We start from the raw sequence: 13,466 nt of genomic DNA, 5'->3' as shown, positions 1-13,466 counted from the left end.
ACTTCTTCTCCTGTCTGTATTCCCTTGCTTCATATATTGAGTTCTGAGAAAAGCTCCACCAGGATTTTGTTGGGCCCCTTCTCCTGATAGAAACTTATAAGAGGAAGGTTAGTGTCATAAACCACAGGCCTTGCCACCGGAGTTGTTGCTGAAACTACAATCTACATTCATCATCTTCCTCTTCCGTGCATTCCCCCCCATCCCCTTCTAGGACCCGTCACCCTCAATTTGTACCTGTCAGTGAGTACGGTTTACCTGGTATAGTAACCCAGACCCTTGTCCCGTTTCTGTCCATGAGCAGGTGATCCAGCTCCGAAATCCCATAGCAGAGTTTCTTGGGCTGCTCCTGGTACCAACTATTTGCAGGTTAGGTTCCCTGAGAAGTAGGGCTCTGGGGTGGAGCTGAGCATGCAAGAAAATGCTCTTGCAATGAACACATGTGAGGGAGTAAAGGAAGCATCGCGGGCAAAGGGAGAAGTTGAACTGCTAAGCACTTACAACAAAGCCCTTAGCCAATCCTACAGGAAGTTCTGGAGTTGGATGGCCCTTTAAAGTCATCCCCACATCAACCAGTCATTGGATGTGGCCTGGCCCCAGTGGGGACAAAACTCTCTTCATCTGTGAGCTGCTGACCAACATTTACAAGTGCTTCAGTGCTGGAAGGAGCGACCTGGGCAGACCACCCTGACATCCACTACAAAGGTTAATGCCTTAGATCTGAGTTGCAGCAATCCAGAAGAATAACATTTGCATTGAAAATTGTTGGGTGGCATTGGGAAGAGCAGACTTCCGGAAGGGATTTAGGACTTACGCAGGTGGAGAAATACTATGAAATTTCGTCAATTATTATCATCAAGATGTCAGTAATTATAAGATGGATTCCAATTTTATTATAAATTTAAATATTACTGAAGAAATAAAAAAAATCGATTAAATGATGAAACACAATGTCACATGTAAGAAGCATCTCAAGTTCAGCGTTGGGACGTGATAAGTGTTAACCTGCATCCTTTCCCCAAATATACAAACACACACAAGCACACACAAGAAAATGCAGTTTCCCATGGTGTTAGTGGATGTTGCCAAAATGGCAGTAAAGAAGGAAAGGAAGTCTTGTCGGCATCACCATTCCCAGTCAAGGGATCCAGATAAAGCAGCAGTCATGGGCTACCCTTGATCTAGGTGTGTGTGGGTGGGGCAGCATACACATCCTGTTGGGTGACTGATGGTTGTTCACAGGAAGGAAAAGCATTCAGGGAAAGTATTCAGGCCAGAAGAGACCACACCTGCCCACTCAAGAACCCTGTTCCGCTCAAAGGTGGTTGTGTCCGTATTTGGCCATTCTGCCTCTTGCATACTTTAACCCTAGGACAGCAACAAGGAGAAAGGGAGCCTTCATTCTTCTCCCTAACCCACCCCATTTTCCCTGTCACCTCTAATGCCATGAGGACCAGCACAGGGAAGAAATAAAGAGAGTATTCAGGATGAGGTTCACCACTTCAAAACAGGCACTGTTCATTCTCAGCCCACCCAAACCACAGGCTCTACCCTCCCACCCCCACCCATTCACTCTGCAGCCAACAGCTCTTTCTCCAACCATCCAAACAGTTCTTGCAATGCTGCCTCCTTCATGGAACCTTTTACAACGACCTGAAAGAGGAGCAACCTCCTTGGTCTCTTCCTTTCTAAACTCCCACAGAGTGCTCTTCACTCACATTTCCCACTTAAATGCACTTACATCTTCACTAACAATTACGGACTTTGTTTTATTGCAGCATTTGCCTGGGGTTTGCCTTGGGCAGATCCCTCACTGGCTGACACCTGACCATGGTGTCCCTTTCCCACACTGTCAACAGCACAGAAAGAACTGGGTGATGCAAAGCCCATGGTGGACAGGGAGCCTCTCACCAGACCCAGCAGCTGCTGGTGGGGAAGAGTCCCGGATGGGAGATGTACAGTGAGGTCTCTAAGCTGATCACAAGAGGTGGATCCTAGATAGGCAGCAGGGTTTTCCCACAGCCCTGAAAGGTGGGGTGATGTTCTGCTCAGGGTTACTCGGATGGCTCAGAGGCGTTGGGGAGAACGTGAGCGCATCAGCCTTAATCAGGCACTAGAGGGCGCCATAGTCTTGAGTGACTGAGGCTCTCCAAACGCTCCAGGAAGCGTTTGTCTCTAATCCTCCCCTCGAAGGCCCAAGAAGGGGAAGCCCCAAAAGCCTAACGTCCCAGAGCTGCACTGGGCATTAGGACATCAGCGTTAGTGCATGTCTGCACTATCAGATGGACTATTCCAAAACGTGCAATGGACCAGGATGTATGTCACTGCTGGAGATTTTCAAAGGCAATGCCACCATGATTTTTAAAAAATATGTATCTTTAACAATGATAATAGCTACCTATTTGCATACTGTTTACTTTGTGCCAGGCACTGTTTTAAGTACTTTATATTCATTAGCATATTAATCTTCCCAATAACCCTAAAAGGTTATGTGTAATGTACACAGAAGAAACAGAGGCAGAAATGTCCAGAGATTTGCCCAAGATCACACAGCTAGTAAGTGGAGGGGCCAGGATTCAAATCCAGGAATCCATCCTGGAGAACTACTCATAGTGATTACAGTCAACAACACTGACTATGATAATAATAATGTTTGCTCTTGAACAACACCCGTTCGAATTGCACGGGTCCACCTCTAGGTGGCACAGTACGGTATTGTAAGTGTATTTTTTCTTATGATTTTCTTTTTTTTTTTAAAAAAAGATTTTATTTATTTATTTGAGAGAGAGCGAGAGCACGAGCAGGGGGTTGGGGCAAAGGGAGAGGGAGAAGCAGACTCCCCGCTGAGGAGGGAGTCCGATGCAGGACTCGATCCCAGGACCCTGGGATCATGACCTGAGCTGAGGGCAGACACTTAACCTACTGAGCCATCCAGGCACCCCTTCCTTATGATTTTCTTCATACCATTTCTTTTCTCTAGCCTACTTCATTGTAAGAATACAGCATATAATACATATGACATGCAAAATATGTATTAATTGACTATGTTATTGGTAAGGCTTCCAGTGAATGATAAGCTATTACTTCAGTTTTGGGGGAGTCAAAAGTTATACATGGATTTTTGTATAAATTATTATTTATATAATATATTATATTTATATATAATTATAATTTTGGGCTGGCACCCAAACCCCTGCATTCAACTATTAGATTAATATGCCATATATGGTGGTTATACAATTATAAACTTCAAAGTTGCTAAGACACCGGATCTTACTTGTTCTCACCACAAAAAAGAAATAATAATTACGTGACATGATAGGGGTGTTAGCTATCCCAATGGGTAATCATATCGCGGTAGACAAATGTATCAAATCAACATGTTGTACACGAACTTTCACAATGTAATATGTCAATTATATCTCAATTTAAAAAAAAGCAAATCTAAAAACCCAGCTTCAGAGCCTGGACTAATCTACCCCATTCACATGTCAACATAGGCTCTATGCACTCAACTGACACATTTCTTGTCAGAAGTAAAAATAAATTTCCTCCAGCTCCCCTGGTTAAACAACCACTATGTCAACACCCCTTCCAAGCAAAACTGCTTTCCTAGCACTCCCTGAATCCAGCCCCTTTCCTTTACCTCCACCCTAGACTTCCTGACCATGATGTGGAATTTTTACCAACTGTGCCAGCCTCAGTGACAGCTTCCTGTTTTTGGTTTTTGTTTTTGAGAGGGGGGAGGGGCAGAGGGAGAGGGAGAAAGAGAATCTCAAGCAGATTCCACGTTCAGCACAGAGCCCAATGTGGGGCTTGATCCCCGGACCCTGAGATCACAACCTGAGCAGAAATTAAGTCTGATGCTTAACTGAGCCACCCAGGCGCCCCTGATAGCTTCTGACTGCCATGCTTCTAAACACAATTGGTAGACTCTCTCTTGGATTTCGACGAACTATTGGTTCACATTTCTTTAACTCCTGCTCTAAAGCAGCGGGGAAGGAAACCCAGTGAAAATGACAAATTCTATTCAGTGACTTAGCATTGCACTTGAACTAATTAACTTCACAAAATTCTCGCCTCGCCTACATGGAATATTACAGAAAGAATTAGATTTTAAATGAATCAGACATCATAATGTCCTGGGATTTTTTTTTGTTTACTAAAAGATAGCATATTTAAATGTCTTACCTCTGGTCTTATGTTGTTGGTGGGGATTTACTAAGTGAATCCACAATTAAATGAACTTGGGCTGAATCTAAACTTGATTGGCTTTTTGGCTCTACCACTAGCACCTCACTGTGGGACCTCACCTCAGGGTTTCCTCTCTGTGCAGCAACAGAGAGGTTCTTCTACCTAAGAGATCTCTTTTGGAAAAGTTGTGGGCAAATTAGGCTTTGGCAAATCAAATGCCATATTCAGCGTATTTGGAGGGACTCTTTCTATTGCAAGGAGCACTATGGTTATAAAATGAGGAAGACTTGTTTTATTCTTGTCAGTTGGTTACAATTTATACATATGGGATTTTCTGATGGTGTTTGGGCCAAATCGATTCTCTGCAGGCACCTGGCTCTGAGACACCCAATGATTTCTGAGACCAGGGGTATATGGAAATGTATGACGACTGCTAGATCTAGGGAATGTGGCAGACTTGGAATGCTTGGGTTCCAATCCCGACTCCAGTCCTGGCCAAGCTGTGAGAGCTTGGGCCAGTCACTTAACCCTTCTGTGCCTCAGTTTCCTCCTCTACAAAATGGAGGTAATCACAGTACCTACTTCATAGAGGTGAAGTGATTATAAGAACCGAAAGAGTCACCACATGTAAAGCATTTTTAACAACACTGGTGTTGAATACATGCTCAGTAAATATACGTGTCATTAGTTAAGTTGATTTTATTCTGACCACCACTGCTATTCCCAGTAGTGCCTAATTGTCCTGGGGGAGTGGGGGGGGGGATAAAGTTTTTGCCCTTAGAAGCTACAAGCAGAATCTGGAATAAAAGGAAAGCAGCTCTCTCAGAGTCCTTGTGCATAACATCCTCACAGCCAGGTACCCAGCTCAACATCCTCACAGCCAGGCACCCAGCTGTAGCTCGGAACTCAAGTGGGAGCTGGTAAAGCAAAGCAAGAGAGGAACGTTCAGTAACAACAGCAGGTTCCAACTGTTGCTTTCTGAGTGGTAAGGCCATCCCAGAAATACTTGAAAAAGAAGTCCTGCTGCTTGTCCCTAAGCGTTATTTGGCAGCCAGATCACCTTTCAGGGTCCAAACCCCAGATGTGTTTGTACATGAGCCACCCCAACCTGTGTGGTCTAATCAGGGGGTCTGTGGTCTTGAATCCTGCTTAATGGAAGCCATCGAGCACCCATGCCTCCTCTGCAGTCAACTGAAAAGCCTGGGGGGGTGGTAGAAAGGGATTGAGAGAATCGCTGAAGGCATGAGTCACAAGCTTGTGGGTTATTTTCTTGACACCAAAGTAAGTGAGAGAACCCCAAGAAGATCGCTTGTTGAAATTGTGGGTACCTGTGAGAAGGGGGAAGAAGAGAAAGAGAAGGGTTAACATGAAGGTAGGGCAGGGTGGTAGAGCAGTTGCGCTCCCCCCGTTGGTCACGTGCAGCCGAAGGAGCAAGGTTTGAGGAATCTCGCTGTCACCCCAATGAAGGAGAGAGCTGAGCGGCGGCTGAGGCAGCCCCAGAAGCCAGAACTGCAGGACGTTCTTGGAAGACAGAATCTTCCAAGGGGGTGGGGAACTCCCAAAGGACTGCACGCAAGCCTGCCACACACAGGGCTTTCGGGAACAGTCCGTGTGAGCCAGAAAAGCAGCCGCAGCCTCCAGAAGAGGACTCTCTGACAGGTGGCTGTCAAGGGCAGATTGCGGGCACAGAAAAGAACCATTCAGAGGTACTTTAACGTCACAATTAATATTCCATTTATGAAAAAATCCAGCTCTTTCTGCAGCTTTTTTAAATTCAGCTTACAGATCTTATTATTCTATTTATAGTTCTGGCAATCATTAACAATAGCTTTTTTTAAAGGGGCCTTTGATTAACATTGGGTCTCATTTACAAACTTAGTTTAACTTCTTCAAATATTTTAAGTTGCATTTATACATTTAATTATTAAATGTACTTAATTTCCATTTTAAGTTCCCCAGATGTTTGACTTAACAAAAAAGCTTCTTTCCTATGTGCTTGAATAACACAGATCTAATAAATTAAACTTATAAAAAGATAAAACTTAAGACTTCTTAAATGCTTTAATGCAAATATAATGCCTAATAAGATTTCTACTTAAAGTTACAAGTTCAAATTAATTACTCAATTAACCGCTTTGAATTAGAATCGCAAGATTGACTTGCTACTCTTTTTTTTTTAAGATTTTGTTTTTAAGTCATCTCTACACCCAACATGGGGCTCGAACTCACAACCCTGAGATCAAGGGTCACATGCTCCACTGACTGAGCCAGCCAGGTGCCCCTGACCTTCTTCTCTTACAGGCCAGATTCTCTTAAACAATGTAGATAGCTGGAATACAAATATGTATAGATGCCTTATAAAAATATTATACTATGGGTTTAATTTTCATGAACATCTGTATACTTAATTGTAAATGTTCTCAAGGCTAAAAAATGGGCTTCCTCACTTGATAATTCAGTCATCCAAAAATTTTGAGAGCCTGTTTGGAGGTTCTAGCAGGGGAGCACAGCTACTCGTATACCCTTGGCCAAAGAACGGTCCTCTCCTCTATCGGGGAAGGTTGTCCTCTTCGACCGAGAGCACAGCTTCGGGAGGGACGCACATGGAGTGGTGAGGGAGGAAGGGGACACCCGCCTAGCCAGCCAGATCAGCCGAATCAACCCTGGCGATCAATGGGGTGACACATGTCGCAGCCAGATCACCCTCACATCCTCAGTCATCCAAAAATTTTGGAAGATACCTTCTCAGTTGTTAAGGTGGAAGATGATCAGGCTTCAGGACAAAAGCACATAACCGTCTGAGCTCCCACCATCCAGGTCCCAGGCCACTGAGGGATGTCTGAATCCCCCCCACATCCCACCCCAGCTGCTTCTGTACTTGACTGTATTTGTATTTATTTAGCCCTTAAGATACTTCTAGGCACTCCTGCCTAGTTCTTCCTCTTAGGCCACAAAACTCTTACATCGGTAAGAGCCCATCACATTGGTTAATTAATGGATATCCAACTGAATTCTGGATTTCTCTTACGGTTTGGTCTGTCTCTAAACTCACCACCTCCAAAATCATTCCAGGTACAGTGGCCAGTAACCTAGAGGGACCCTTGCCCTCTCTCTTATTCCTGCCTCTCAATCCCAATCCCCATTAAGCTGGAACTAGGAGAGGGAGGAGAGGGAGAGAGAAGTCTCTCCCCCTCCAAGTTGCTGGGACCGCAGGTCGGAGCCGAGCTGGAGGGAGGGATGAGCCTCTTAAATTGGACTGACCCGGACTTTGTTATAACAGAAAATGACTGGAAAACTATGAGGTTTGCCTGAGGTGTCAGTAAAGGGAGGGAAAGGGGGACTGAGCAGAGGTGAGTTGGAGACAGTGGTTAGAAGCAATCTTGTTTGATGTTCATATGTCCTTGAGTTCAAATTGTTCAACAAACATGGAACATTTGAGCAAAGACAGTTTACCTCTTATGAAGCCTTAAGAGGTGTCTGGCTCTAATTATTTCTGACTCTTGTTAGAATGTGTGGCCCCTTGGGGCCCCTGGGTGGCTCAGTGGGTTAAGTGTCTGCCTTCGGCTCAGGTCATGATCCCAGCGTCCTGGGATCAAGCCCCGCGTCTATCAGGCACCCCCAGTCATTGGAGAGCCTGCTTCTCTCTCTCCCTCTGCCCTTCCCCTTTGCTTGTGCTCTCTCTCTCTCTTTCTCTCAAAATAAATAAATAAAACCTTTAAAAAAATGTGTCGACCTTTGATATTCCACTTCTCCTTTGACTCCCAGTTGCTAATTCCGGAGCAAAAAGAAAAATCCCCTTTAGCATCCCCTTATGCTCATCTTCTGTGTGATATTTTTCACCCTTGCGAAACCCATACAAAAGTCTCTGTCCAGAATTTGCACTTTCTCGTGTCATCTTCGGGTCATCCTCATGTCTTCACATGGCTTCACTCTCATAGCCCTGTTTTCATGTCTGGGCTCCCTGATGAGTCCACCGTTTTTCTCAACTGCTGAACAAAGATTCGTGAAGTATCCTGGATGTAGGTGTCTTGCCAGGGCCTCTGAGAAGATTGAAGCTGCCATCACGCCTTCCCCATTCCAAGAGCTTACTTTTACATTTTCTATTTAGTTGCCGCTGGAGAGAGCAGGTACCATGATGAGGAAACCAGCTGGCCGGAATCTGGACGAACCACCGAGGCCCAGGGCTGAAGGCTGCTTTTATGATCTGTGCCCTGGGCTCTGAGGCCAGAGTAGGCCCTCTCCAGGCTCTAGGCCCAAGTGAAGCCCAACCACCCCACCACAGCTATGCATCCAAAGTGAGGGACCAACTCAGGCAGGGAACCAAAGTGGGGAGCCCAGGAGAGGAAATTAAAATCCCTTGGTTGTAGTGGATTAAGTCATTGCGGCCCTCCAAGGCACCCATTCATATCATCCAGGAGGCCCTGAATAAATGTTTCCGTAATGAGCCATGCAGAAAGGAGCTTGTCACCCTGTGATAATAGTCTCTCTGTGAAGAGTTTGATTTAAGGTTAGTATCAGAGCATGAACCATGTTAAAAATACAATTACAAAAGAAACTGGAATTTCATTAGTGAATTTTCAAGGAACAGCTCGGAACTGAGGAGGCTGGTGAGAGCCGAGAGGTGTTGGCAGAGAGGCAAGGGGGGAAGAAGAAGTGGTGAGTGATGGGAGAAGCCACTTGTCCCTCTGGTGCCACACTGGGAGGGGAGGTGGGGTGGGGACGCCAGCTTCAGGGAGAGGGAGGGAGAAGATGACTTTCTCCTCTGAGCTGAGATTCATGACCTTCCAGGGGATCTGGAACTTTGACCTCCTATGAGAGCGACCACCAGAATATCGGCAACGTGGGTCCCCTGTTTTCCCACCACCTCCTACTTCTCTGTTAATAGGACCCCGACTGGCTGAAGAAAATCCCATTTCTGGGGAATTGGGGTAAAAGAGATTTGGAGGACTGGAGGATGAAGTCCCAGATGTACCATTTACTATAGTGTGACCACAAAGGTACCAGTAATTTATGAGCATGTCATGAAACCTCCTGAATCTTCGTTTCCGTCCGTGATACGATGGTACCTGGCACACAGCAGGTACTCAGGGAGCAATACAAGGCTGAGCGTCACTTAGTGCTCAATGGGTAGATTACATCAGTGGTCACAAAAGTGGGGGGTGCATACAACCCAAGGTGTGCAAGATGCCCCATAGAGGTGTGAGAAGAAAATATTAGAATTTCTATTAATATGTACTTTTTATCTAAAACAAATAAAAACAAAAGTAAGTTTTACTCGTTTTTATTTGATACATTAACAGTGACCTATCTACTAATCTAGGCTTAGGGAAGTGCCTAACACACATAGTAAGCATTATAGATGGTTTTCTTATAATTATATAATTTGTGCGTGTGTTGGGGGCTATGAGTGCTCAAAACTACGTTTTTCTTTTTGAACATTTTTAAAAAAGGTTTTATTTATTTATTTGAGAGAGAGAGAACGAGCAGAAGGAGGGATAGCGGGAGAGGGAGAAGCAGGCTCCCCACTATGCAGGGAGCCTTACATGGGACTGGATCCCAGGATCCCGGGATCCCTGGATCATGACCCGAGCCCAAGGCAGACACTTAACCGACTGAGCCACCAGGCACCCCTCAAAATTACTTTTTTTTTAGAAAAAGATTTTATTTATTTATTTGACAGAGCACGAGCGAGGGAGGACAAGCAGGGGGAGTGGCAGAGGGGGAGGGAGAAGCAAGCTCTCTGCTGAGCAGGTGTCCAAATCGAAGAGCAAAAGAATGAAATAAGGAGAGATCTCATTTGGACTGGGGTGTCCAGAGTGCACATTTAGAGTTTATTCAGAGAGACTTCTTTTTTATTGTTATGTTAATCACCATACATTACATCATTAGTTTTTGATGTAGTGTTCCATGATTCATTGTTTGGGCATAACACCCAGTGCTCCATGCAGAATGTGCCCTCTTTAATACCCATCACCAGGCTAACCCATCCCCCCACCACCCTCCCCTCTAGAACCCTCAGTTTGTTTCTCAGAGTCCACAGTCTCTCATGGTTCGTCTCCCCCTCCTATTTCCCCCCCTTCATTCTTCCCCTCCTGCTGTCTTCCTTTTTTTTTTCTTAACATATATTGCATTATTTGTTTCAGAGGTACAGATCTGTGATTCAACAGTCTTGCACAATTCACAGTGCTCACCATAGCACATACCCTCCCCAATGTCCATCACCCAGCCACCCCATCCCTCCCACCCCCCACCACTCCAGCAACCCTCAGTTTGTTTCCTGAGATTAAGAGTCTCTTATGGTTTGTCTCCCTCTCTGATTTCATTTTCTTTCATTTTTCCCTCCCTTCTCCTATGATCCTCTGTCTTGTTTCTCAAAATCCTCATATCAGTGAAATCATATGATACTTATCTTTCTCTGATTGACTTATTTCACTTAGCATAATACTCTCTAGTTCCATCCACATCGTTGCAAATGGCAAGACCTCATTCCTTTTGATGGCTGCATAATATTCCATTGTGTATATATACCACATCTTCTTTATCCATTCATCTGTTGATGGACATCTTGGCTCTTTCCACAGTTTGGCTATTGTGGACATTGCTGCTATAAACATCGGGGTGCATGTATCCCTTCGGATCCCTACATTTGTAGGGGAGCATGAGCCATGTTAAAAATACAATTTTATTGTATTTCAATGTATTGTATTGTATGAAAGTGCAATTACTGGATCGTATGGTAGCTCTATTTTCAACTTTTTGAGGAACCTCCATACTGTTTTCCAGAGTGGTTGCACCAGCTTGCATTCCCACCAACAGTGTAGGAGGGTTCCCCTTTATTCAGAGAGACTTCTGCCTACCTCTCTCTTCACTCACTGGCCAGAGCTTCTCAGCTGTGATCTCTAGAGGGCAGAGGCCAGTTCTGCATCCTTCTCCTAGTCTGAAAGCAGCCTGGGGATTTCTATTCCTTTGGAAAGCATAAGAAGCAGTTGCTTTCCTTTGGGAACAGAAGACATTTCCACATGTCACTCCCTGTCCCTTGCTTCAGGTATAGTGGTGGGGGGGGGCGCATTTAGTGCATGGGTTTAGTCCCATATGGATGAGTATATTTCAACACACAGCTTTGTACTAGGTAATCTGATGGAAGCTCAGAATCAGACAGGATTTCAAATGCTGGCCAAGATGAGGGTGACGTTAGCCCTCCATAGCTCCATAGCCCACTGATTACAGTGAAAAACTCTAAACACAGTTCAAAAACCCAACCTCTTGAGGACTTTGAAAAGTTCACATTAGCATGCACATTGGGTTGGGATGTCGAAAGGTGAAGAATAACCGGAAAGTGGAGAGCTTTGGGTCTTTCTGTCTTCTTTTGTCTCTCAGCTTTGAGCCAAGTGTAGCCCCATTGTGGAACTGGGCAGCAAGGATAAACAGCAAAAGCTGTAAGAGAAAACAACACATCAGAAGGTGTGGGATGTGTCTAAAGCAGTGCTTACAGGGAAATTTAAAACATTAAATAGTTACACAGAAAAGAAGAGAAGTCTCAAATTATATAAGCATATACTTTTAAGAAAAGCAGAAAAAAAAAGAGGAAATTGAACCCAAAGCAAAAAGAGGGGAATAATAGAGACAAAAGCAGAAATCAGTGAAACTGAAATGAGAAAACCAACAGAAAGTATCAGTGAAACCAAACACTAGTTCTTAAAAAAAATCAATATAATTATTTATTTATTTATTTATTTATTTATTTATTTATTTATTTGACAGAGAGATAGAAGCACTAGTAGGCAGAGAGGCAGGCAGAGGGAGAAGCAGGCTCCCCGCTGAGCAGGGAGCCTGATGCGGGACTTGATCCCAGGACCCTGGGATCGTGACCTTAGCCGAAGGCAGTCGCTTAACTGACTGAGCCACCCAGGTGCCCCCAAAATCAATATAATTGATAAGCTTCTAGCCATGCTGCCCAAGAAAAAAGGACAGCACAGATTATCAATATCAGGCGTGAAAGGGAGGACATCACTACAGATCCCATGTATACTAAAAGGATAATATGGGAAGAATATGACAACTTTATACCCATAATTTTGAAACCTTAGTTGAAACGAAGCAATTATTTGAAAGATGCAAAATTCATTCAAAATAAATAATCTGAGTAATTCTTTCTCTATTAAAGAAATTGAATTTGTATTTAAACCTTTTCAACAAAGAAACTCCAGGCCTACGTGGCTTACTCAGTGAAGTCTACCAGACATTTAGAAAGATATTATACCAATTGCATATAATATTTTCCAGAAATTTGAAGAAGAGAGAAACTTTGCAATTCATATTATGAGGCCAGTGTTATACTGATATCAAAACCAGACCAAAATATTTTAAGGGAAGTACAGATTAATATATCTCATGACCTGGCACACATACACACAAAACCCTCAACAAAATAGTATCAAATCAATTCCAGTGATATATGAGGGATAATATATCATGACCAAGTGGAATTTACCCCAATAATGCAAAACTGGTTCATCATTCAAAAAATCAAGCAATGTGATGCGGCGTCTGGGTGGCTCAGTCGGTGAAGCCTTTACCTTCATTCAGCTCTGGTCCTGATCTCAGGGTCCTGGGATCAAGCCCCGTGTTGGGCTCCCTGCTCAGTGGGGAGTCTGCTTCTCCCTCTCCCTCTGCCCTTCCCCCTCTCTTCTCTGTCTAATAAATAAATAAATAATCTTTTTTAAAAAATCAAGCAATGTGGTCCACCACATTAATAGACTAAGGAAGAAAAATCATATGATTGTCTCAGTAGATGCAGAAAAAACATTTGACAAAATTTATTGCCTGTTTATAATAAAAACTCTCTGTGAACTAGGAGTGAAAGGAAACTTACGGAACTTGATGAGTGAAGTCTATAAAACACACCTACAACTAATATAGTATATGGTGATGAAATGCTGAGTGCTTTCTCCCTAAGATCAGAAACAAGGAAAACATGTCTGGCTCTTATGAGTCCTAGAAAGGCCTAAAGATTGAAAAGGAAGAATTAAAACTCTCTATTTATAGAGAGATCCCAAGATTAGATACACAGAAAATCCCAAGTGATACACCCCAGCACTCTTAATCAATGAGTCCAGCAAGATCACAGAATACAAGACCAACGTACAAAAATCAATAGTATTTCTATGTACCAACAACAAACATGTAGAAACTGAAATACAAACGCAATGCCGATTATAATTACTCCAAAAACAATGAAATTCTTAGGTATAAATTGAACAAAACATGTACAGAGT

This window comes from Zalophus californianus, chromosome 10 (genome assembly GCF_009762305.2).
Source record: "Zalophus californianus isolate mZalCal1 chromosome 10, mZalCal1.pri.v2, whole genome shotgun sequence".
Classification (NCBI taxonomy): domain Eukaryota; kingdom Metazoa; phylum Chordata; class Mammalia; order Carnivora; family Otariidae; genus Zalophus; species Zalophus californianus.
This window is presented reverse-complemented; position numbering follows the sequence as displayed.